Genomic DNA, 27,072 nt, shown 5'->3' on the forward strand with positions numbered 1-27,072 from the left:
CGTGTGTGTGTGTGTGTGTGTGTGTGTGTGCGCGCGCGCGCGTGCGCGCGCGCACAGGAGTGAAAACATGCGTAGGAATCTTCACGTGTGGATGGGTATCTGTGCATACACATGTGTAGGCCAGAGGACAACATCTGGCATCACTTCTCAGTCACTGGTCACGGCAGTTTTGTCATTTAAGACAAGGCCTCATGTGCTTGGGTGCACCCAGGAAGCTACGGTGGATGACCTGCAAACCCCAGGAATCCCGACTCCACCCCCAGCACTGGAAGGAAAATCATAACTGTTTAAAAAAAAAAAAAAAAACCTGGATCCTGGTGATTGAACTCAAGTCTTCAAGCTTGCATGGCAAACACTTTACCAACTGAGCCCTCTCCTCAGCCACTGAATGCTACCATGTTTCCTGTACACTGATGCCGGCAAGAGAAAAGCAAAACCTCCTATGAAGAGTGACTCATGGCAGCCCCTCCTTTTTGAGGATGGCAGGCCACGTAAGCACTGTCAATTTTGGAGGGAGGGGAACCTTGGCTCCATCACAGCCTTATTTACTGGTAGCTGTGATCCTAGGCAAGTCACCTTGTCACTGAGAGCCTTGATTTATTTTCCCATCAGTAAATATGGGCAGGAGGCAGAACAGAAACGCCAGTACCCAGCCATCACTGAGGAGTGGGCCCATCCAAGGAAAGGAAGTACATGATTTTGCCCGGAACTGTAAGTGATACACAAAGCCTAGGTATCAGAAATGATTAACAACATCATGGCCACTGTAAGAAGGAGAAGTGTTTTAAAGCAGAGGACGTACCAGCTGACCCTAGGGCAGCACCTGTGGCCTCTGCACTCTATCCAACAGCTCCATGTGAGGACAAATGGCTCCTTTCTCCTGTTTAGTAATTTTAATGGTAAATATTCTCCACCTGAAAGATCTCCTAGAGACACCTAGAAGACAAACTTCTGGGCATGGCTGTGAGGGCATTTCTAATTGGGTTTAATGACATAGGAAGAATATGGGCAGCACCTCAGGAGCTGGGGGCCGTGCAGTGAGTAAGGAAAAATGAGTGGTGCACCAGTCTTCATCTCCCTCTTTCCCCAACACACACACACACACACACACACACACACACACACACACACACACACACACCAGAGGGTTTCTCTATGTATCTCTGGCTGTCCTGGAAATTGCTCTGTAGACCTCAAACTCAGAGGTATACTTGCCTCTGCCCCCTCGGCCACTACCTAGCTTCCTTCTGCTTCCTAAGTACTAATGCCACATGACCGGCTGCCCCATGCTCCTGTAGCTAGGCCCTCGCTGTCACAATCGATGAACAGTGAGCCCAAAACAAACCTACCTTCTTTTAGTTGATTTTTGGGGGGATAGAAGGGGGGACATTTTGTCACACATCAGTGAGGAAAGTAACAAGCACAAAACTGTCTATTCAAACTCCCTGCCCATCACTAAGAGGGGTGGACATGGTAACCAGAGATCTAAACTCAAATGTGTGCCCCTTTGGGGAAGTTCCCTGATGTCTCTTTGCCTCTGACTTCTTGCCTAGAACCCCCACGAGGGCACAAAATCACTGTCATCTAATCTACTTTCAGTAATGACAGCTGAGGGGTTATGGGGTAGGGCAAAGGTCAGGTTTATACCTGTTGAAGTCAGGAACATAGTCAGATCAAAGGGGCCCCAATGCTTTCTCTGCCTTGATCTCAATGCTGGGACTCTGCTCAGGAGTCAAACACAACACAACACGCTGCCATGGCCCTCGTAGGCTGGACAGGAGCATAAAGCCGGGGCCAACCACAAATGGGGAACAAGCTACCTAGCTGCCCTTTGAAGTAATGCCAACCAAGAGATGCCAACCAAGAGATACGTGCAATTCCCGATGCTTTAAAATGATGCAACCGAATCCTCTGCTTGAGTAAGCAGACAGAGAAGACACCGAGAGGAAAACCCTTCTGCTGGAGGTCCTGCGATGCTTCACCAAACAAGGCCATCCTTCCCCTCTCCCCTCCCACGGAGCATTTGGGCACCACTGCAACTAACATGTACATAACGTGAAAGAAACAGACCAAGAGAATAAATATGTTTGACAGGAAAGGTGTTTCTCTAATTAAAAACACTGTCCTGCTTAATATAGGCTGGCCAGCTGCGGAATCCATGTGCCACCTGCACGCATACTTAGGCAGAAGAAAAACTTCAAGTAGAATTTCAATAGGTGCTTTGCCTCCCAGGGTGTAGAAATGACTGCCCAAGTTCATACGCAGGGCTCCAGTCCCTCAAAAACACAACCATGGCAATAGAGAGGGAAAACAAAAAACAAAGCCAAAAATAAACCAACTAGCTACATAGCTACTCAGACCACAAACACATACATAAATAACCTCCGCCCAAAACCCAGTGAGGAAATAAATGATACGATACCCGTGATAATGCTCTACGGCATTAGAAACACAATATACATACACGCATTAGCAATACTGTACAGCACGGCGCGTGCATGCGCGGCACACACACTTCTACACCATGCCTCCCGTCTGTCTCCTCACTTCTCACTGGATTTCCCCTGTTTGTTTACCAGCTGTTCAAACATCTAGTCACAGAGGACAGTACCTTTCATCCCCACACCCAAACCTTCCAGCCCACCCATCAACGTGGTGTTGTTTGCCTTACCACACTCCACACATCTACTCTGGGGTTTCATGCACATAAAAATAAGTCCCACGATGCATTTTAAAGGGAAAAGACAAACCAGCAAGCAACATGTGCAGCATGACCTCGCTGATAAAAATATACATAAGTGGGTCAAGCCTGACAGAAACAATGGAAGGAAATACCACAGAACGCTACCAAACGCACTAATGTATTTTCTCCTCTCCATATATATACAAATGTATGTGTGCATATGTATTTTCTTTTTGCTCACTTTTTTTGTTTTAACAACAAAAGGAGAGATAGAAAGAGCCATTTGAAGCAGGTCAGAAGGCGAAGTGTAGAAAGCCACCAATACATCCATCCTTGGGCTGTGGCAGTTCCAGGCAAAGTCGCCTGTCAAGCTGGCTCACAGAAGGGACACAGTCACACAGGGTAGAGAATAGCAGCAAAGCTGTAGACTGGCTCTCAGCCTTGCTGGCCTCTCTAACCATCCACCATTTAATTCAGGTTCACTACTGGGTAGATATGGTTCAAGAACAATTTCCAGCCACCTCCTGGAGACTTACTAACTATGCTGAGGACTTCCTGTTTCCTGGCTCTGTATTGTGGCCAGCTGTTAGAAACTACCCTCTGCATCAGATCATGAACATACAAGTTATACAGGGCCATTAATATCCATGCCGTGCTCAGCTCTCCTGTTAAGGCTATGGGTCTGCATCCCTTTGGGTCCCTGCTTGTAGCCCGAAGAAGCCAAGAAAATGCCTGTCATCAGTTAAGGGAGCCCAGAGCCCTTGACTTCCAACCATAAACTTGTGTGCCCAATTGAGGGCTAGCCAGAGAAAATTTAGCTTCCAATTACAAAAATAGGGAACCAAGAGAAGAAATTGACTGTACTCTAAGAACATTCTAGAAGAACCTCCGAGAGTCTTCTGGATACATTCCACCTACAGACAAGAGTCCAGAGAGGGGATAAATTTCACAGAAGGAGAGAGAATTAAAGCCCTGCCCTCTGGCATGCTTCTTGTGAGGATGGTCTGGAAGGACTAGACATGCATATGGTAATGTCTTATAAGGAAGAACCAGACAGAAAGAGGTAGCTTACCTTGGGCTCTTCAACTTTCAAGCAGCACTCATGGATGGGTCAGTGGAGTTTCCAAGCTCCAGGGTTCACAGTCCAAACCCTGGATCTGGCTTCATATGCAGAGTACATGGCTACACTCGCAATCGGAGTGCTAGGCTTTCCATGCAATTCTTACTGTGGTTCATGTTTTTAGAAATTTAAAGGGCACAACCAAGGTTTAAGATAGGTGTGTCCCATTGGGAAAGCCAGGTGCATGGAATGATGTCATCACATTCTCCTTAATTTCTTAAGAGTAATTTGTTGCATAACCACGCCCCCTTGCCATAATCACATAGATTCTGTAGATGAGAAAGGGATGTGTATTCATACCTAATGGTCCTATACTATACAGATTTGTGTCACACATTATTAAACAGTCCTGAAACACTAACCCTAAGCACAGCCCACTGGATACATCGGAAAATCCATGCACTTACAGATTGTTTAAAGTCTCATGAAAAAAATACCAGCTGAGACGTGGTACAGTAATTACCTATCAGGTACAGGGCTTTCCAGGAACAGAAGGGAATGCTGGGAACTCAGCACCTCTGCCACAGGGCAAAACCCCAAATCCAGGTGTCTGTCAGCATGACAGATTTTCAATCTATGGTTTAGGATCATGCTCTCCTATTGATAACAACAAGACTGTGTCTGTGCATGCAAGAAACTGCACAGCCTTTCTGAGATGTGGACATAAAAATACAAGGCTTATTTTTATTTTAACCCAGGTCTTCAATATGAGATCCAATATGTATATAAGTAAAATCTGTAATATGAGAGGCAGAAGAAAGCTTATCTATCATGGAATCCAGCTCTCTTATTCTACAGAGAAGGATTCCAGTCAAGAAGTTCACGTGAGGTGGCAGGTAGGAAATGAGCAGAGAAAGACAAACTGACATACCCTTTTAATAGGACTCCAGATTAAGTGGAACACGTCTGTCTTCTCAGTGGCAGTGTGTTTGACAACTGTACCTCTGGCTATCAAACAATGGGGACCACAAGTTTCCTTAACGCCCTAAAACATATACTCACCCCTTGCACATAAAGACACCGTGGGAGACCTGATAAGTATGAACCTCTTAAAGAGTAACTTCTTGATTTGTAAGTAAACTCTCTGGAGTAGTTGTAAATCAGGACTCCTCAAAGGGGCTCAAAATTCTAGAAAGTAGAGCTCCTAGCATCGCCCCTTCTGGTAGTTCAAGACCCCCATCATTTTCATTTGCTTAAGAAATGATGACAAAGTTATGACTTTTACAAAGCTTACAGTTTTATAAATGTAGCAAATTTGTCAATTTTCTTAAGACAGTAAAGCAGTAAGTAAACAGAACGTATCCTTTTGCCTCTTGGAGAGGGTAACAGTCGCCAATACAGAGACAAAGATCTAGTAAGATAATGTTTGAAACAATGTTTCACAAATAAGTTACCTAATGCCAAGACACAATGCAGTTAAGTTGTACTGGCTAGCCTTACTTCAGGTTGACACAAACTAGAGTTTTCTGAAAGGAGGGAAACTTAATTGAGAGAATCCCTCCATAAGATCTGGCTGGAAGGTATCTTCTTAATTAGTGATTGATGTGGGAGGGCCCAGCTCACTGTGGGTGGTGCCATCTCTGGCCTGGTGGTTGTGGGACCCATTAACAAAACAGGCTGAGCAAGCCATGAGGAGCAAGCCAGGAAGCAGCACCCCTCCATGGCCTCTGCATCAGCTCCTACCTCCAGGTTCTTGACCTGCTTGAGTTTCTGTCCTGATGTCTTTTGGTGATAAACAGCAATGTGGAAGAGTAAACTGAATAAACCCCTTGCTTCCCAACTTGCTTTTTGGTTATGGTGTTTCATAGTGGCAATAGAAACCCTGATTAAGATATATGACAACACAGTGATATCAGAGAGGCCTTCCTTCTATGCTAACATAATAATATTGGGTGAGAGCTGAAGACAGAGAGAAGGAAGAAATACTGCCTAGGCAAAAGGAAAGCATTTGCAAAGGCCCTGTGGTATAGCAGGCAACGTAAGGCATAATCAGAATACAAGGTGAGGAGGGCAGGAAATACCCACCACCAAGCTGGGCCAACACAACAGCCATTTTCATCATGTGCAAGGAAAGCTAGGAATGAGATCCTAAATAGGTGGTCTTAATTCATTTTGCCAAGGTCTCTCAGATTGCTCAACAATGAGCAGGCTGGAGAGAAGCCAGTCAGTCTATGACATTTTTTAAATGCCCAGTCTTACTTACTAAAATCCTGTTGGAGGAAACAACTAAAGAGGATGTTCATGCAATGCTCCATGCAGTTTTGCAAATACACTCCAGGCAACAGGTGGAGCTGGGGTGGGCATAAAGGGGGCTCCGGAATCACATGGTACCGCCTTGCAGCCCCCTCCTGGTTTGGCTCAGAGGTAGCTCATGGGATGCAGATAAACATGTTGAGCCCCAACCTCTCCCACCATGGAATTTACAGATGGTTTATTCCAGCATCTGTCTCGCCTTGGCGATGGTCCACTCGTATTGATTTTAGATTTCCAATTATCTCTGTATTTGAGCTTCTAGGCTAAGATGTGTAAGACCCGGCACCCAAAAAAAAAGCAAAAGCGGAAACCCTCCCAAGTTGTCCTGGGAAAAATGAGCGCTGTGCTGCAGGACTAGCTTCCCCCGGCAGACTCTGGGGATGGTATGGAAAACAGTAACTAACGGACCCTCCACATCCGAGATCTTAACACCAGCGTTCATCACTCTACCAACCGCATGGAGCCTCTTGTGATATTTTTTAAAACTCGCATATGAGACCATATCAAAGTAATACATTTCCAGATTTTAGAAGGAAAAAAAAAAGCCCTGTATTCACAGGGAACTGAATTTCTTTTAATCAAAGGAGCAGGGAAGAGTTACCGCATCCTGTCATTTTTCTGGCATCGTAGCTGGCCCTGGATGAGCTGCAAGTTTGGGCAGAGCTGAGGCTGTTGGGTTTAATTTGGCCAAATAAAGGAACTCTCAACCCAGTGAGCATTTGGTCCTCAGAGCGGAGGCTCTTCCGATTACAGATCAAGGACACCAGCAGTTCTGTTTAGAAAAACTGGCAAAGCTGTTTAGACAAACACCCTGAGAAGACAGACTGTGGAGAGGAAATGTGGTCTGTTGCACGGTTAGCCTAGTTTTTTTTTTTCTTCTTCTTCTTCTTCTTCCTTCCCCTGTGAGTGCTTTTCATGTAATTTTTACTCATGAAGATGCCAATACTCAGACCACATTTGGCACTACTTTTTCTTGCCAGTTCGACAGTAAAATTCTATGTGCTTATGGAGTATGCCTCTGTGTGTGTGTGTGTGTGTGTGTGTGTGTGTGTGTGTGTGTGTGTGTGTGTGTGTGTGTGTGTTTCTCCACTGAATGCCACATTAAGCTATTCCTAGGGCCACAGACTTGAGAATTAACCTATGCTGCATGACTCTGGTGTGTCTCCCATGACAAACTTGTCTCTATTAAAAAACAATCAAACTGAAAAGACTTGGCCCCAGGTCAGCTTCATGCACGGATCTCCACAACCTTCACAGGGGTTACAACAGGGGACCACAGAAAATCTATTTGCATATTCTCCCACCAACAATACCCAAAATTCAAAGGCTAACTGATGTGGGTTTTCCTCCCCTCACACACCCTGTAGCAGAATATTCCCTCACCTGCCCTATAACATAAATGAAACACATTAGAGAGCTGGAATCAGGAATCGCGTTGTAAATGCAACTGTATCTTCATTTTTTTTATACTGGTTCTATGCTGGTTCTTTTTGTCTAATCTCTGCATGTGGTGCACACACGTGTGCCAGCCCATGGGTGTGAGTACAGGCCTGGGCATGAGCATGGGAAGGCACAGAACAGAGGACACCACTGCCTCCTACTTTGTTTGAGTGAGGTCTCCTGTTCACCACCATGAGCTTCCATAGAATTCCATCTCTGTCTCCCACTTCACTGTAGGAGCAGTGGAACTACAGGTATGTAGTCTATGTTCTCCAGTTTACAAGGTTTCTGGGGATCCAAATTCTCATCCACATACTTGCATGCCAATAACTTAACCAACTGAGCTATCTCCCAACCCTTCGTGCTGCTGGTATGTTTTCTGTCATTCTTTTGGAGTGGTAAAAGGTTGAACCTTGGCTTCCACGCCAAGGAGCTAATACATACATTAGTGACTGCCAGAAGATAATGTGTTCCTATGCCCAGGCCAGAACCAAAACAACAGTCTGTCACCAAAAGTTCACAGGGAAGGTATAAACCTTACAGCAGGGCTTACTCTAGAGCAGACGCAAGTTCTATCATTTCTGTCCAGTCATCCACTTGAGGCCAGATGTTCTCACTTCTAAAGGCCTGTGTAAGAATATCCTAAGCAGTTCAGAATGGCAGCTCATGATCCACAGGAGAAATGAGAAAAGGATGCCCTCTGACTGCTGCAGCAGAACCGGAAAGGAAAAACAACCAAAAGTTGCCATTTGTAAAAAGCTGGCCTTAATGGTTGGACCTGCCCTTGACAGTAAGACAGAGACGACGGAGCTACGAACATGGTTCGTCCCAACCTGCAGTTAAGTGAAGGGCCACTGTCTTAGAGACTGGCCTCTGAGAGTCCATACTTTGAAAACAAAGTAGCAGGCATAAAGACTCATTCACTATCTCCTAACGCATGTGTCCCTCAGTATGCGATGCTCAGGCTGGCGTCAAATAACAAACAAGTAAGAGTATATCCGTACACACACATACATGCACGCATACACACTCTAAATGATTTACTCCTATTTTGAAGTATGTGTACGAAAGAGTGTGTGCATATATACAATTGTGAGTGAGTGCGAGTGAGCGTGTGTGTGAGTGTGTGCGTGCGTGCGTCTGTGCGTGTGTGTGTGTGTGTGTGTGTGTGTGTGTGTGTGTGTGTGTGTGTGTGTGTGTGTATGTGTGTGTAGCCACTTTGGGAGATCAGAGGCTCCAGATCCCCTGCAGCAGCATTTGAAGGCAGTTATGAGCCACCAGACATGGGTGTTGGGAACTGAACTTGGATCCTCTGCAGCCATCGTCCCAGTCCCTGGAGTGTGTATTTTACATACACACTTAATTTACATTATTTACTCCATGACACGAACTTTCCATTTAGGACCAAACTCTAAAGTTTACTTTGATCAAAAATTAGTCTTAAAGTCATCTTCAAAAATAAAGAAAAAGAGTATATCCCGAATTTGTGAAGAAAGGACAACAGTGAGGGTTGAGGGTGCAGAACCCAGTAAGTGACAAGGCCAGTGAGGGAACCAATGTTATAGAAGAGAATGGGGGAGAAGAGGCCTGGCTTTCCTACCAGTAGATGCTCAGTCCTCACCACATCTCCCTCCCTCCCTCCCTCCCTCCCTCTTCTCCCTCTTTCTCTCTCTCTCTCTCTCTCTCTCTCTCTCTCTCTCTCTCTCTCTCTCTCTCTCTCTCTGAGTCCTTTTCTGTATAACAGAGGAGGTATGCATGGCAAAGGTTCCTACCGTGGGATAGAATGGTGTAATTTACATTAACACACTTATGCATGCACAGCCTGCTCAAGATGCTAAGGCATGAGGCTCACAAGTCCAAGGCCTGCATGGGTGACTTTGTGATATATGATATCAATCTAAAAAATAGAAGGGGACTTGGGACATAGCTTAGTGGCAGAGTAGCCACCTCGCACGTGCAAAGCCTTGGGTCTGATCCTAAGCCCTAAAACAGAAAATACACGCACATCCATCTGTATCTATGTGTAGATGGGAATAGAGACCACGTCAACTTGTCTCTTTGAGACAGGGTTGCTCAGGGGCCTGGGATTTGCTAAGCAGTGTAGGCTAGGCTGGCCACTGAACTCTGTGGACCTTTTGCTATCTCTACTCTCCCAGCTTTGAAATGACAAGTGCGTGTCCTCATGCTCTACTTTTCTTTGCATGGATTTGAGGAATTCAACTCAGGTCCTCCTGGCTCACACGGGAATCCTTATATATTTTACATGTGAAAGTCAGGCCCCACCGCAGGTCCTCACAGGTCAGGAAAGGTCATATCTGAGACTGCCTGGCTCTTCCACCTCCCCATTTCCTGTTACAGCAGCACCTCCCAGGCTCACAGAATAAAGTCATATGTCTAAGAGTTCTTTCCTGTTCTTTTCTGTTTTCACATCGGTATTCCATGCAGCCTCATCCTGGGAGGGCCCTTAAGACTGACCAGGTAGGTCCCCTCCAAAATTGTTATCAGTCTGCAAGAGACAGAGTTATCACTGGAAAACCTATCATCGTTTCCACGACCACCACCACCACCACCATCAACAACAACAACAACAACAACAACAACAACAACGCCATCACCGTCACCACCATCTCCAAAGCATGGTGCTTCCTCTGAAGACCAACAAGCTAGTATCTAGAGAAAGAAAAGGAAGAAAGAGAAAGGAAGGAAGAAAGGAAGGAGAAAAAGAAAGAAAGCGATCGAGCAGTGATTGAACGCTATTTTCTTCCATTCTGACACCACGATAAAAAAAAAATTAATCAAATTAGAGGTGAATTTAGCTATGCAGTGCCATCCTCTACCCTCAGGTAAATTTATGCCCTGTTCATAATTTCAGAAGAAAAAAAGAGAATAAAGCTACATGTTTCAATATTTTCTTTATGCCAGGGCAATCTAGTTATCTTTTTATTCAATAAGGCAACTGAAATTGTGTGTTTCCTAAATAATCTTGAATTTATACACGTTGACATTTTTCCAAAGAAGCATTCATTATCTGAGGGCCAGCTCCTCGGCACATGACAATAAATTACAGTCCATCCTGTTTTAGGACAACCACAATATGAAAACGTTGCTCACCAGCCGGCTAGGAACAGAGACACCTGCAGAGCGTGTGCTTTGCTCTAGAAATAGAAAGGCTGTTGCTTTCAAGATGTCCTGACCAAAGAAAGGCTGGCTCAACTCTTCTTCCACCACAATGGCATGATGTCACCAAGCCACTGACCAAAGCCCTCTCTCAGAATGGCAAGTTTGCCACCAACTGCAAGTCTATTAAACAAAAACAGATTCCAGGGGTTGTTTTGAAGATTCAGACCCCCCGCTGCCTCACAGCTGCTGACAGGGCAGCACCATCAGACTAGCTGCCTAGACCCCCCCCCCCCCACTGCCTCACAGCTGCTGGATAGGCAGTACCATCAGACTAGGAGCCTGATGCCCTGCAAGCCTCCACTGATGCATCCTTGCCTTCCCATTGCATCATGCAAACACCATCTTCTTTTGAAATGCCTCATTAGCCTGGTGCAACTTTCAAAGACAGTCTCCAGTCACCAGGGGACATGGTGCATCTTCCTGAGCATCTCCCACTCTCAAGGGTTCCTGGCATATCAATGGTGATAAGCTACAGTATACATGATAGCCTCACTGGTTTCAGTCATGCTTCTATCAAGTCAAAGACAACACGGAAGGGGGTTGGAGATTAGGGAAGAGCAATGACATTACTCTACAAAAAAGAGACAAGCACAGACATCCTGGAAAAGGTAAAATGTCCAACTGACAATCAGCCTCGTGCTTTACACTGGTGTTTTTTATTTTTTAAGTTTACTTCCCATGTGTGCATTCATGAATGTACATGCTTACACATGCATGAGGATGTGGCATAATTCTTCAGGTGCTCTTCACCTTGTGTTTTGAGGCAGGATCTCCTGCTAGGCTCGCTGAGCCAGTGCCACCTCCCCCTCACTGAGATTACAGGCGCTCTTCACCACTGTCCATGACAGGGTTTTTCACCCTGGTTCTAGGGATCAAACTCAGGTCCTCATGTTTCCCGGGCAAGCACTTTACAACCTGAGCTGTCTTCTTAGCCCCTCTTGCTTTACAGTTCAACGAAAAAAAAAGTTCACACAATCTTAAAAGTTCTGCTGCTATTCAAATAAATGTCTATGAATCACCTGTAGATCTTGTGAAAGACAGACTGAGTCCGGATGCCCGGGGGCGGGGGGGGGGGTCCAAGACTCAGAGGGCAACAAACACCGGGAGCTGAGCTGCCTGCCAGTCTGAGTGCCACACTTGAAATGATGAAGGGACGGGTCCCTCTCCCTTCTCTTTCACCTTCCCATAGGGGTCAAGAGAGCCCAGAACCGCAGGCAGGTTTCTACCTGCTCAAGAATACCTGTTTCAAAAGAGCCCGGCTTGTAGAAAAATAATGAAAAAGAAAGCCAAAAAGAGAACTCTTCGAGTTACAACAAGTCCCTCCAATTAAAGGTGGAAGTAACTAATTGATATTGCTAGTGAACTCCCACGCTTCTGAGGAAAGATCTAGCAGGCAAAGTTCAACATTAGCAGAACAAAAGCAGACGCTATTGTTTCCCCTGGCCATCTTGAAACTCTTCTTTCCTACTTGCAATAATAGCTCGGAGTTACCTATGAATTCTGGGTCAGTGCTCACCCGCACCTAGACACATGTACAAACCCCTTACTTTCTTATGAAAAGAAAACAAAACAAAACAAAATCAGAATGGCAAGGAGAGATCTGGTATCTAAGCTGAGATAGGAAGGGAAGGTTTCCTTGGAGAAAAGCTGGAGCCCTTCGGAAAAAGGTTGGGGTCACCCACGGGCCAGTGGCCAGCCTCTGAGCCTCAGCGCATCAGCTGCTCCAGCAACTAAAATCCCTAAGATGGTGATGACTGTGACCCAACGAGCTTATAGCATCTTTGAGCCTACAGAAACATTCCCATCTTCAACGATCGTCCTGAGAGCAAATGTACACATGCATACATCGCCTATGAGAAGTTGAGTCCATTTGGCAGATGAGGAAGGGCACTGGAGTACCAGGCTGTTCACAAAACAAGAGCAAGCTCACATCGCATGGGGTGGAGGTGGCTCCCAGTTCCCACTCTCTCAAGACTGACCCAGGCCCTAGGAACATCCCAGCCACAGGCCCTGGGGGTGGTGCTCCTTTGGCAGGGACAGGCTCATGCTGGACTTCCGCCAAAGACAACTACTTGAGGCCCAGAGGCTTGCCCTCTGTCTCCCCTTACCAACTGCTCACCTTTATGGGGCCTGTGGACTAAGACAGGCTTCCGGTGACAACGAACATCTTCCTGCAGGTCAGCATGCTCAGACATGGTCCCAGAATGGATATGAGAGACCAGTGGGAGAGGCCAAGGCCAGGAAGCCAGCGGGAGAGGAACAGCTACCCAAGAGTAAATGAGCACCCCAGCCGGAGGCATATATTACAAATATTACCTGAGGATCTATCATGCTATGTAGCAAAATCCTGTGCTAGTCTTGAATAGGAAATAAAACTACATCCCATCCTCTTCTACTTACAAACTAGCTGAATACAAAATACTATGTAATTTAATTATCTTAATTGTCTTAAGTCACACAATGTCATGTGTGCACTGCTAAGAATATCCACAAATCTAAAATGAGCCTATCAGGGAAAAATGCTTCTTTTTTTAATAAATGTTATTTTTTATTAATAAAAAATAATGTTTCTAGTGACAAACATTCCTGCCACAACAGTTCCTCGTTCTCAATGGAAACAAATAAGAACCAGTCTGAGGGATGTCTCAGTCATATTCCAACCAACAGCAGCAAAGGGACAGTGACACTGGAAGGTAGCCAGTGGAAATCACACCTCTATAGCAGTCAAGTAGGCTCCATCTTCAATTTGAGCTTCCAGTGCTAATGAAGATGAGGTCCATCTTCTGCATGTCTCAACTATGGGCAGAAACAGGGTGAGGGACCTTCCGTGTCACAGCTACACGGAACCTCACACGTAAGTAGAACAGGCATCATGTGTGATTCTCCCGACATGTACTTCAAACCCCACCATGAGGCAGCAGCGTGGTGCTAGGTGCGTTGTGGGGTTTGAGGCCTAGGAATCACAACCGGTTGTCTAAACTCAGTGATACAGAATCTAAAAGTTCCTGAAAACCCCATAAACGTGCTAACTCTGATTTTTGTTATGGCTTCTTCCACAGCCTAGGAGCCTGGCATCGCAGGAGAATGACAGAACTGAGAGTCGGAAAATAGCGCTCACATGGTGCCCACTGCCATCAACCCCAAATGGAAGACATAACCCTTGCTCCTGAGAGCCAAAGGCTCAAACAAAACAAACAACAGACAAAACACCACTCTACATCACCCAGAGTGGGCAGGGAGGACGCACCAATGTAAGATGTGAGGAGTGACTGAGAATTGAGGGAGCACGCCTGTAGGAGGAGGGCAGAGCACAGGATGCTGTTGTGTGTTTGTCTTTGCTAAGAAACAGGTATCTGTAAAGGACTCTCTGAAGAGTGTATTCATAGGCGGGGAAGATACACAACTGAAAATGTCAGAAAAATAACCTACAAGGTGCCTTCATTTTGCTGCTCCTCACACAGGCTGTGGTTTCGGATTCCCTTTCAAGGGGCCATGCTGAGATGGAAACTGCTAGAAGCTGGAAGCCACTGAACCTCCTGGTATGGAAGGAAATGGCTCCTCAGCCTCTAGCAGAGTCTCTGGCAGTGGAAGCTTTTCCTAAGTACCTGTGGAATGAGAAGACAGGAGGACTGATTCTTTTCATCAGTCACAAGAACCCAACTTTTGTTTATTTTAAATGGGGAGCACTCCAAGGCAGACTTCATTCAGGCAAAGGAGCCAAGCCAAGCCACTTAAAAAAATTTTTAAAAAATTAAAAAAACTAACTAAAAAGAGACCTGCAATTTATGAACATCTCAACATGCCCCACACATACTTTTCTGGCTCTACCATATTCATCCGACATGAAGGGCCATTAAATTGGGCTTATTTAAACTCAAGCAGAAAGACAGGATCCCAACCACGTAGACCCATCTACACATTGGTGAACCACATCAGTCGAGAGCATGACCTGTTCAACACTGTGGCCTACAGGCTGGGCATGACCAATATGCTGGCTCATCCAGATTTTTTCCTGCCTGGGACTGGAAAAAAAAAATCTAGCAAACTTCAGTGAGTGGGTGACACATCCTTCCAGCTCTGCAGAATCATGGGAGGTTGAGAGGGGTCCGGAGCCAACACCACCTTTTGACCGAAGTATCTTAAAATCAAGATACTTTGCGGAAACAAAGATAGATCTGATGACTAAATGGAATCGTGGGAAAAGTGGTGAGCAAGCGGTGACCAAGCAGGTTCGAACCTCAATTCAATAGCATAAATAAAAATGTATCAAGTGGGGTCTAGCATAAATAAAAATATATCAAGTGCAGTTCTAGCATAAATAAAAATGTATCAAGTCATCTGTGACTTCCTGTCAGATAGGAACCTCCCCTGTGGAAGAACTGGAAAGGGAGAATAGAACAGATTATGTAATGTTTTTGTATATACAGAATTCAGATACAAGTCATTTGATATATTCAGTTTAAGGCAAAGCAGAGAAGTACTATCTGGAAGGATCCATATGGGCCTAGCACACAGGGGTGGTGATCAGAGTCAAGTGCAAAGGAGAAGAAGCTTGAGTGTCAGCTTGACTGAGTTAGCCATCATGCAGGAAATGACTGAAGCACTCCACTGTGTGGGACTATCTCCAGAGGACATCAGTGAGGATGTTTCCAGTGACAGCTAAGTCTCAGGCACCTAATATGATGAAGAGGTGGGGCTTCGGGGGAGGGAAACTATCTGGTTGGCAGTGTCTCCCTACAGGCTGTAACTTGTCCTGGCCCTCTCTTCTGTGCACCTTCTCTTTGCTACTTCCCTGCTGTGAAGAATCTCCACCACCACACACTCCCACCTGCCTGCCATGGCACTCTCCCTCACAATGAGTCCAGAAACTTGGAATCAAATGACCATGAGTTGAACCCTCTGAAACTGTGAGTGTAGGTAAGTAAGTCCTCTGAGTGTGCTCCATCAGGGATGTGATCACCTTGCTGAAAAAAAAAAAATTAATACACCAACCAAAGATGGTTCTGGTGAAAGACAGAATCTGTGATATGTGTGTACTGGGGGGTCGGGGGGTCAGAGTCACTGTTTCCCAGGTGCAGGCTCACTCTGCCGGAGTCTTTGCAGCTGCTGTCCCTTCAGTCTAGAAAAGTCTTTTCCAGTTCTATAGGTAGTGACCTCCTGCTCACCCTGGAGTCCATCACTGATAAAATCACTTCTAATCACAGAGAGGGACAGGCTCATGAGGCCCCACCTCTTCCTGAGGGTTGCTGGCTGCTACTAAAGGAGAAGTCACTTTCTTCAGTGTTTCCAATGTGCATGTAACATAATTCTTGGGTTCACAGAGAAATTCCTAACTAAATTCAGGAGGTCATAAACAAAAAAACAAACAAAGGACATAAAAATAGGAAAAGAAACTTTTTGAAGAGAAGGGTTTCAATGAGAGAAGTAAGGGGATGAAAAAAGGAATGGGGGGACTCAACTGGATGAGAGGGTGGTGAGAAAGTAGAATGGGGTGCTGACAGGAGAAGGAGGGGGATTAGGAAAAGGAATGGGGGATGGAAATAACCACAGTTCATTAAATGCACATATGAAACTCTTGAGAAATTTCTAAAAAATATATAACACAAGGCTGTGTAAACCCTGACACCTCAAATAGAAATAAAAAGCAAAGCCTCCCGGTTCAGTCAGTCACTCACCTGTAGGGAACCCCTCTCTACCTTTCACTGCCTTATAATATATTAGATGTCCATGGGGCTGGGCTGGAGAGACGGCTCAGCACTGGCTGCTCTTCCACAGAGATCCAAGTTCAAGTCCCAGCACCCACATGGCAGCTTACAAGTATCTGTAACTCCAGTTCCAGAGGCTCTGGTACCTTTGCACAAACATTCAGGCAGAGCACCACTACACATAAAAATAAATAACTCCTACTATACTGAATATTTGTTCTTTTTAGAATCATTAGATTCACACATCTGAATGGTTTTTGTCATTTGATTCTTCCCTTAATAGAAAAACATGCAAGCAGTATCTGGGGCTGCTAGGAGCACCTTCAATTGTCAAATATCAGTGGTTAGACATGCACGCGTCATGGGGTATTGGTGGGAGTGAAGGCAAAAGAAAGTCACGTTAATGGAAAGACTGAGGAAAGAAAGAAACTGTGATGTTATTAAAGATGTTTCTGCAAGCTTAGGAGCCAGCAAGGCTGGGCTTTCCTCCCAGTAACAGTTACTAAAGGTTTGTCCTGACTTAGACAGTTCTTAAAGCCCCATGCTAATGGCCTGCAACCCCCTGAGGTGAGGGGACATGACCTCTCCCCTCCTGTCAAACAATGAGACTGTCTTGTCCAGAGCCAAAGTCCTCACTCCCTCAGGACAGTAAGAACAGTAGCAACAGAGAGGCACTTGGTCATTCTACCTACGACATCCCAGGAAGTGATTCTGATAGTTTCCCTGGGGTTTCCTACCACCTAACCTCCAGCTAGAACATTCTCTCAGGTCCTCTGAGTCTCTTATTGGTTTCCAAAATGCCCTTGTCACAAATGTTTCCTGTCTAACCAAACTGATGCCCAGATATGCACGCCAGTGCAGAATATGGCAGTGGTTAAAGTCAACACAGCTCATTTTCAATTGCTTCTCCAAACAACTCAGTCTGCCCCTTCGGGTGTGGAAAGCAACCCACTTATTAAGTTGAGAAAGGGCCACATTGTACCCTGACAAGTCTGAGCTGAGTCCTGCTCTGTGATTCGATGTCATGAAGAGGTCTGATGGAAAGCCCTCCAGTAAGGAAGCTGCCATGTGACACACCTTTCATGTGGAAGGTTTTCAAAAGAGCCCTTCGAGAGATACTCAGAAATAGAAAAGACAGCCCATGTCACAAGATATGGCCTGCACAGGCAGACAGAAAAAAGAACCTTGAAGGGTGCATATGGAGGCAGAGGGATTTACACACTTGAGCCTGCACGTGCCTTGTGAGCATGCTCAGCCGGTCTGGGACAGAAATGTGTGAGAGCAGGGGCTTTCCCGCCCCGAGGTACAGTTCAGCTGTCCCTTCTACCACACAATTACTGAATCAATAAAATATCCTTTTGAAACTCCCTGGACCAGTGCCGACACGCAGACAGTAGTCGGCTGACTTTTTTTTTTTTCTTCACTATTTCCGTTACTGCAGCCAGCAAACATTCGGAGAAGACATTAAAAAAAAAAATAGGAGAGGGAAAGAGAAAAGAGGGGGGAGATATGCAGGCAGGGAGGAATCCAGAAGGGAGCAGGGGGTAGGGGGTGGAGGGTCCTCTGACTTCATCAGAGCTGTACTGGCCTTTACAACACCGCCCAAGGGCCTGACCACTACACCAAGGTGTCATTGTATGTAAGGGAAGTAACGATGAAGAAAGTCAAGGGAGAATCTGTACTCCGCTTGCTATCATCCCTTTAAGTAGCAGTAAATAAAGGACAGCAAGTGACTATGTGTTTGCCTGTCTAGCTACCTAACTCTGGGTGTGTGAGTCTGCGTGCAGGAACACAGCCAGGACTCACAGCTCACACGCGCTGGTCAGAAGATAACCTACTAAAACTTCTTGAAGACAATACCTCTTTATTGCCTCTTCACACTCGAAGCTTGCTCACCTAGGAGTTTCTGTCTTCCCTCCGTCTCAGAAAGGAGTGCTGGATTTATAGAGGTGTGAGATGCAGTCCAGCCTCACAGGGTTCTGGGAATCTGAATTCAGGTCCTATGGTTTGCACAGCAAGCACTTCCCCCACTGAGCCATCTCCCCAGCCCCAAGAGATTATTTTTTAAGGGGGAAAAAATAAACTTGGACAGGCTCACCTGAGTAACACTTTTTTTTCCCCTGGTCTTCTCTGAGCATTTCAGGAACTACTGGCCTGTGCCAAGAAGCAGGCAGCGAGGCGGAACTCAGCACGGGTGTGTGAGAACTTAGGGGTGGGGGGAGCAGGCAGAGCAGAAGGGGGGTACTGCATCGTTCCTGCCCATCTGTTGATGTCTGGGTGGCAGGAAATATTGAAATGGAAATAGAAAGTTAGAGAAACGCTTAGGAGCGAAACCTGAAAGACTATTGTATTTGAAGGGGACTGTGAGACTGATTGTATAAAAATGGAAAAACAGAATTAACATGTTCCATAATGCTCCGTCTGTGTGAACTAAATATTGAGCTGAAATTTGGTGAAAACCTCAAAATACGAGTTCCCAAGGAAGTCGTTGTCTTTGGGACCTTGTCTGTGGAGAGCCGAGGTTCCATGGGTGCCTGGCATCCCACTTACCTGGCTGATGGCGTTTGCGCTTACTTTCCAGAACAAAGCCAAACTCACTCCAAAACCTCAAGACGCACTGGTTACCAGCCTCCCTCCAACAGATTTGCATATCCAGTAAAAAACAAAATTCAGATCCTCTCCCAGCTACTTCAGAAGCTGCAAATCCTGCCATCTAGGGAAAGGAAGACTCTTTTTTCCCCCTCTACCGAGACAGCCTTGTTGAGCTTGCCCTGGTGAACTGACCCAGCATTTCTCAGCAGACCACCCTGGGAGTGAAGTGATTCAACTCAGACCCTAAAATAGCCAGGCCACACCGCACCGTGGCCATGGAAAACCTGACTGGAAGGCTTTGCTGCATGTGCCATCCCGGCCTTGCCAGCTTAAGCCCACAGTCCTTCCTTGTAAAATACAGACCACAGCCACGCACACGTCGTAAAATGAGCAGGCGCAAATCTGGCACAGTCCTGTGAGCCGAGTGAATAATAGTACAAAAATATCAGAAAAAGAAAGGTTACAAAATTGTGTAACAGATGACAAATTGGTAGCTTTTCCCCGCTTTTCTGGAAAGGATTCAGTAACAGATTTGAATCTTGGGCTCTGATGCTTGTCTGTGATATGCAGGGATCCCAAGTTCAAGGGAAAAAAAAAAAAAGCAGGACCCATCTGACTATAGGCTGCTTATCACACTGTTAATCCCGTGCCATTTATTCTGGAAATTATCTGGCTCCTTGCTGGCTTTGCTTTTATTTTAAAAATGACATTAAATTTTTAATGTTCAATCTCAGGGTCCTCTGTATTTCCAAGCTCCCAGTCTCGTCTCTAAAAGATGAAGCTACCTACTCGGATTCCAGAGAAATGACCAGAGGAAGCATCTCATTCTGCCACCTTGAAAACAAGGCTTACAACTCTGCCATATGGCGCCTGTCTGTCACCCAAGCTCTTCAGCTGTGGGGAGACAGCCATGTGATGTCGCTGGGACTACCGGAGTAGCCATAGGGGACCACTACATAAGCCACGAGCCAGGCTGCTTGCACAGCATCAGAGCAGCCGCAGCCTCCCCAGCCCTGGAAAGGCACACGTGGACGCCTGCTGCGTCAACAGGTTTTCCCCAAGGGAGACACCTCCCTGGGCTTCTCACGGCCATTTTCATCTTTCCTACAAAACCTGCGGAAGCCAGGTAGAAGTATCCAGATAAGTGACAGAGTGGTACCCCAGGCGTACAAGTAGCTGAGGCAAGCCAGGGAGAAAGGGCGTGGGGTACACAAGTGAGCACACAAGCTCCCAAATGACAGGACAAATCTCTAGTGAGAACAGAGAAGTCAGCGCCAGTTAATTAACTGACAGGTGGGAAATCGTCACAAAGAACAAGAAGCCAAGTGCTAGGCTAGGTGCGCCCAGGAAAGAGCCACGTCGTCCACCCAGGGTTCACCAGTGGCCATGAAGGTTCCTCTCATGAGAGCGGACAGAGACTTCGTGCTCACACACTAGCTGAATGGAACCACGCAACTGGCTTCCTGCTTTCCAGTCTCACCAGGACTCCTGGCCACCTTCCAAACAGAAAAACTTGAGGTTCCCAGAGACAAAGTGACTTGCTAGAGTCACCAAAGCAAACAAACAGGGAAGTAGGAACTCCATCCCCAACCCACCTCATCACCATGGTCAGATTTCCTGGTCTGAATATTTATTTGGCTAAATGATTTTTCTATTTGCTTAGCTTCCAGTCAATAGAAACTTACCCTTTATTCCAAGTTGTCATTTCTTAAAGGCAGAGACCAAGTCTCCACTAAGTCACCCTAGGATGACAGGTCTAACTCAAGAATTCAAACCTCTTATCCATTCCTTGGTCCATATTCCTTTTCCTTAGTCTGCAATGTAACATGGCCCAGAGAAGGTTCTGTCAGGCAGAGTGGTGCACACTTGAACTTCAGAACTCTACAGCGGCTGAAGAAGGGGTAAGCTTCTAAGTTTGATACCCATCTAGGTGATACAGAATGGCTGTATTAAAGAAAACGGGGCAAGTGGAGGGGGAGGGGGTAAAGAGGGAGGGGAGGAAGGGCTGGTCAGCAGGTACAGTGCTCACTTTTCAAGCATGAGCATCCATCCCAGGAATCTACATTAAAAGGTCAGGAAGGCCTATGAGGGGACTTGTCACACACCAACCCAAAGGTGGAAAGGCACCCAAGGAAGGAAGGATACCTAAGGTTGTCCTCTGACCTCTCCACACTGACACTCACCCATGTATATATACACACATGAAAGGGGTGGGAACTTAAGGGTATTAAATGTCAAGGGTTAAGGGGAATCCCCACCCAGCATGCCCTTTCAGTTCCTTCACCTGTTCATGGGCGTAGCCACTTGAGAAGCGAGGATTTTCTCAGGGCCAGTCACTGTGCTAAGGGGGCTCCTGTGAGCAGGCTGGCACTTGGAACAGGACACCGTACCAGACGAGTAAGAGCGGACTGGATCTGAGGCTGTTCCACCAGACAGACTCAGCCTACATGCCTCTCACCCAGGCCTTGGTAGAGCCCACAATCACCCAGCGCAGACCCAGAGTATTTCTGTTCCCTCCTTTCCCACATCTCTCTGGTTGATTTTTCCATCTCCTCCCAAGCCCACACAGCATTTTCCCTTCCCTCACCCTCCTAGCCAACCTGACCCAGCCCTTGACCTTGCGCCCCTCCCTGCATTCAAAGTACAATTAATGTGCCCCTCCCGGCCCCGGCCCAATGACCCCCATTCTTCTCCCCCTGGAAGCTTCCGTTTCCTGTCCCTCCCAGCCTAATGATCTGCTCCAATTCCACAGGGTCCTCTGGCTGGAGCCCCACCTCACAGGGCAAGGCCTAGCTTGGCTTTGGCTTCTAGGCTGTGCTTTTCCAAACCCTTAGGTATGGAACGCAGGCTGCTTTAAAACAGCCTCAAGTACCATCTCCTCAAACAGCAGAACTCTCGGCATTTACGTTAACGTTCAAGCTTAAACATGGAGCTTAAGTCTAGCCTTCAAAGCAGTTCAACACTTAACTCTGGCAGGAAACGTGAACATGTTTGGGGGGAGGGTGAAAAAAATGTCATGATTTGGCTAAGAATCTGTTCTTTGAAATGGCTCCAGGGAGGAAGGCATACGTGCCCAGACAGAGTAACTATGGGTTTGGGTAAGCCTACTGGTTAGAACTCCCTACCACCTTGGCTTCCAGCTCCTCGAGTGTTGAAAGAATTAGTGACCTGTGAGACTTGTTTCAACTTCTCTTCTCTCCACAGAAATACAGCCAATCAACGGTGGCAGTAGATTTATAGGTAAAGCTTCAGCCATCAGAGGGTGTAAGTCAAGCCATAAAGCGCTGATATACAAGGATCCTCGAGAACATACGGCCGGTCAGCCTGAAGTAGCCCAGCCACTTGAAGTATTGTTTTTAAAACTATAAAATCAAAGAGGGGGTGTCAGACTTTTGATATATTCCTTTTGTAAATATGAGAGCATTACAGTGTCCCTCAGAGCAGGCTGGGCCTTGCGTTTGTTAGTGTGTTGTACACAGTCTCTTGAGAGGAGCAACTTTATGGGGTCAGCAAGAAGGAATACATTCAAGGGCTCCCAACACCCTGGTATCTGACACGCATGTTAGAGAAGGGGCAAGTGGGGAGATTTTGATTAATCTGTGACCGTGCAAGGGAGAAAGGTCTAGATGCTGGAATAAAACCGTATGCTCAAGAGTGCAGCCTACACAAACAGAGCATAAAACGGTCTCAAAGGGGTGGTGTTTTCCTCCCTGGTGACACCAGTTCTCCCTGGCTTCCTGTGTGTGCTTCAGGCCTGCTAAGCTGTTTCTGTGTCATCCACAGGAGCACCCAAGCAGCTCTGGGGGTTTCCTCTTCCCTGTGAAGCTGACGGTGGGTGTGAATGTGCCTACACTGCAGGTAGGTGTGCGAAGATACTGTCTGTGCCTACCTGCCCCATCTGCACTCTGACGTGCAGGGAAGCCGAGATACAATCAGCCACAGATCCAGGCCTCACAAAAACCCAGGGCCACAGGATAGCTGGATGCTGACTGGCTTCAAATGTATTTACTTCCCTAGGCAGGGCTCAAAGGTCTTTTCTAAAATATTAATGTAAAACGAAGTATCATATGGGGGCTGGAGAGATGGCTCAGGGATTCACAGCATTGGCTTGCAGAGGACCTGAGTTCAGTCCCCAGCACCCACTTGGCAATGCAAAATCACCTGTGGCTAGGTGCTAGGAAGTGCTAGGGAAGCTGATGCACTGTTCTGACCTCCTTGAGCATCAGATGCATATGCTCCATATATACATACACTGAGGCACATATACACATACGACATAAATAAATAGATCTTTTTAATATTTATTTATTTTATTTATTTATTTTTATACACATGAGTGATCTGTCTTCACAGATTCCAGAAGAAAGTATTAGACTGCACTATAGATGGTTGTGAGCCGCCATGTGGCTGCTGGGAATTGAACTCAGGACCTCTGGAAGAGCAGCCAGTACTCTTAACCACTGAGCCATCTCTCCAGCCCCTAAGTAAATAAATCTTAAAAAGAAAAGAACCTAGGCATCATAATAACTGTTTCTACAGTCAAAACAGAAGTGCAGGAAGAATGCTGAGGCTGCATTCTGAAGTCTACCTGCACATCTACCTGCACACACACACACACACACACACACACACACACACACACACACACGGAGATTCTAAAACATCAAAGAATACAATCATGATTTTTAAGGGATTTACACTGAATTCTGGGAACCAGGGTAAAAGCAGCTGGGGAGACAGCAAAGTGGGTAAAATACTTCCAGAGCAAATGTGAGGACCTGAGTTCTGTGGGTCTTCACAACCACTTGAGAAGTGCAAAGTGGAGAATGCCCAGAACTTTGTGGGTCAGCAAACCAGTGGAGTACACGGTGGCAAAGAAGAGACACTCCCCCCAAACAAGGTAGAAAGGCTGACATACCAGACTGTCCTCTGACCTCAATACATATACCTTGAACATACATACACACTCTCACATACACACGCACACACGCACACACTCACACACACACACGCACGCACACACACACTCACGTACACACACGCACGCACACACACTCACGTACACGCACACACACTCACACACACTCGCAGACACGCACACTCACACACACACTCTCACACACACTCACACACGCACACACTCACACACTCACACACACACTCACGCACACACTCACATACACACACACATACACACACTCACACACACTCACACACACACTCACACACACACACTCACACACACTCTCTCACACACACTCTCTCACACACACACACACACTCTCCAAGGTATTTAACTCTGAAAAGGTTATTTGCTATCTGTCAAATGAAGGACACAGAGCATATTAAACTCCTAGGCTACTGTATGTTAAATGGCTGTCCACAGGCTTTGGTACTTGAAGGGGCTTAGAGAATCTCCTACTTCAGCTGGGTGCTAAACGCCCAAGTTCAGTGCTCTGACTGCTCATCTTTAGTTGTTACAGATGGCATCGCACTGTGCACACAGAGACATTTTAGATGTGGGACATCAGACAACGTCCTGAGCCCTGAACCTGTGCAGGGAGCCTCGTGAGGTGAGGAAAGAAGCAGCATTGGGAGGTGTCATGCAGGTGGACAGGGTCATGAGCATGAAGGGAAGACTCTGTGAGGCCATCTTCCTGCCAGAGGTGGACATAGCAAACCAACACTCTGAGAAACAGAACGCTGGCATCGCAGCTTTTCCATCCCTCCGCTCTAACAATGCCCCTTCAGTGAAGCAGGGGAAAGAAAACCAACAGGGTCCAGAGTTCAGGGCACCCACTCCCCTCACACTCATGGCTGAGACCTCTGATCAAGGCAGGGGATGGAAAGATGATGGAATTCCACACACAGATCAGGTCCTCTGGGCATTCCCAAGGGAGATGGCATCACACATGAACAGCAATGGCTCCATGACCGTCTCTCTCAACACAGAGGCCCAGAAGCTACAAAAGATGGCTGCCCTTATGGGAACCATCACTGCCACATAGAACATCCCTGCTTGTCTGTAAGGGTAAAAAGGAGACTGGGCTGCACAAACTATGGAGGCTCTCAGGCTGGAGCCCAGGAAGAGGAAAGCTGATCTGAAGAGAAAGGAGGCTGATGCAGACAGACAGGTGTACCTGAAGGGGGTGAAAGTTATGCACATGGGATTAAGTGAGAGGAGCTCCAGCAAGTCCCCCAGTCCCTGGGATGGAAGCCGAAGAAAACAGAAATAAATTAGAGTAATTACAAGGCCTTATTTTCCAAAGAACTGTGTTTCTGGCCCCTACCTCTCCCATAATATGAAAATCACAGAATAAAAACAAAAAGAGAACAATGTATCCCCTTCAGAAAAACAGATGGGTGAGCCCCAGGGTGGTGAGATAGCTCACTAGGTTTACCACACAGCATGAGGACCCGATCTTGGATCCCCAGCTTCCAGGTACAAAAGCTGAGCCTCTGACAGTAACTTCACGCAGAGGAGGCAGGATCCCCACGACATGAGCGACCCCAGGTGCCCCTGCCAGGGAAAGAGCAACCAAGGAAAATAGTTAAAGATGACCTCGGGTCTCCATGTGCATGGATACACAACACATAGGCACATGCATACACGCACAGGCACACAGAATACCCCCAGCCAGCATGTTTACTCATTTGAGGAGTTCATGAGGAGATAATTCTCAGCTCTTCAGAGAACATCTGCAGGAATGAATGAGTAGCGTGTCGTAGACTCAGTCTCCAGCAACACTGTTTAATACAGACTGGACCAAGCTGGACAGAAAGAACTGGTGCCTGCACTGCTCGCACAGCGTGAAACAACAACCCGAGCCTTAGTACTGCTTTCTTATCTGGTTTCAGAGAACCCAGTGTAGCACTTGCCTTGGTTCGTTCCATCATCTCAGGGCACTGGACCTTCCAGGCCCACAGTGAGGACTTCATGCCCCTAAAGGACTCCCCAGCACAGGTTGCACTCCAGGTCCGCCTTCTCCCCTCTCCTGACATGACCATGAGCTCCCCCACCCCTTGTTCCACACGCCCCAGTGTTGATGGCCAAGAACTAGCCCTCATCTTGAGGCTTGGTGGGCCCAGTCTGCAAATAGAATTACATAGATTTAGGGACGATTTGGTCTAATTTTGAAAGGAAAAAGAGAAAGGGAAGAGAAAAAAAAGCAGTCTCCATAGATACCAGCTTTTCAACATATTGCTTTCCTGCTTTCTGTTTTCTTAAATGAGAATCCCAGTGCAGAAGCAGCATATTTACAGGGAAACTGCAGAGAGGACACCACCCAAGGCCTCTGCACTCCCACTGGTGGACTGGTAGAGATTACAGGGCAAGAAGAAGGCAGCTGCAATGTTTCTCCGAGGACAGGAGGGAGGCAGAAGACTCCATCTACACCAGACTCTCAAAAGCAGTAAAGCCAAGAACAGTGGTTTGCCCTTCTCACGATATGACATCTTTCCTCTTTCTTTAAAACTGGCAGTGCTGGGACTGCCTACATGACTGGCAGGCAACAGAGACCTAAGCCTTAGACGAACTTCACCAGGCCACAGCCCAAATGGCCAAGGCAGCTATGGCTGCCTGACTGCTATTCAGAGAGCTGGACCCAAAGATGCAAAGCGCTTGCCTCCTGGGAGTGGGAAAAGCATCAGACAGCTGCAATGGGAACACCTTCAGGAAAGGGTGGGAAGGGGTCAAAGGGTCAGGGGAGTCGTTTCCCCAGCAAGGAGAGCAGTGCAAGAGCATTTCAAAGTCAGTCGGTCAGGATCCACCAAAAGCATCTCTAGTCACAAGCTCAAAGGAACAGAAGCAGGGACTCTCGGGAGACACTGGCCATGCACAGGAACTGAAAGTGCAAAGACTGAAGGGCCCCTGATGGCTGAGTGGACATGGATAAGCCCTCACAGGTAATGTCAGTCCATCTTCAACAGGAAGGGAACCCAACACATGCCAGGACATGCTGAGTGAAATACGCTATCAAAGAAAGACAACCACCGTATGAGTCTCTATATAGGTGAGATCTAGAGTAGCCACATCTCGGACACAGAGGGGCAGCCGGAGAGCTCTCAGGAGCAGGAGGGAGAGAGCAGGGAAGAGGGAA

At 46.7% G+C, this 27,072-nt stretch overlaps 1 protein-coding gene across 19 annotated transcripts in view; it reads right to left on the reverse strand.

The window, feature by feature from the left end:
- The window catches only part of Foxp1 (forkhead box P1), a 595,264-nt gene that overhangs the window by 430,201 nt on the left and 137,991 nt on the right, over window positions 1–27,072 (reverse strand).

This window comes from Rattus norvegicus, chromosome 4 (assembly GCF_021556685.1).
Source record: "Rattus norvegicus strain SHRSP/BbbUtx chromosome 4, alternate assembly SHRSP_T2T, whole genome shotgun sequence".
Classification (NCBI taxonomy): domain Eukaryota; kingdom Metazoa; phylum Chordata; class Mammalia; order Rodentia; family Muridae; genus Rattus; species Rattus norvegicus.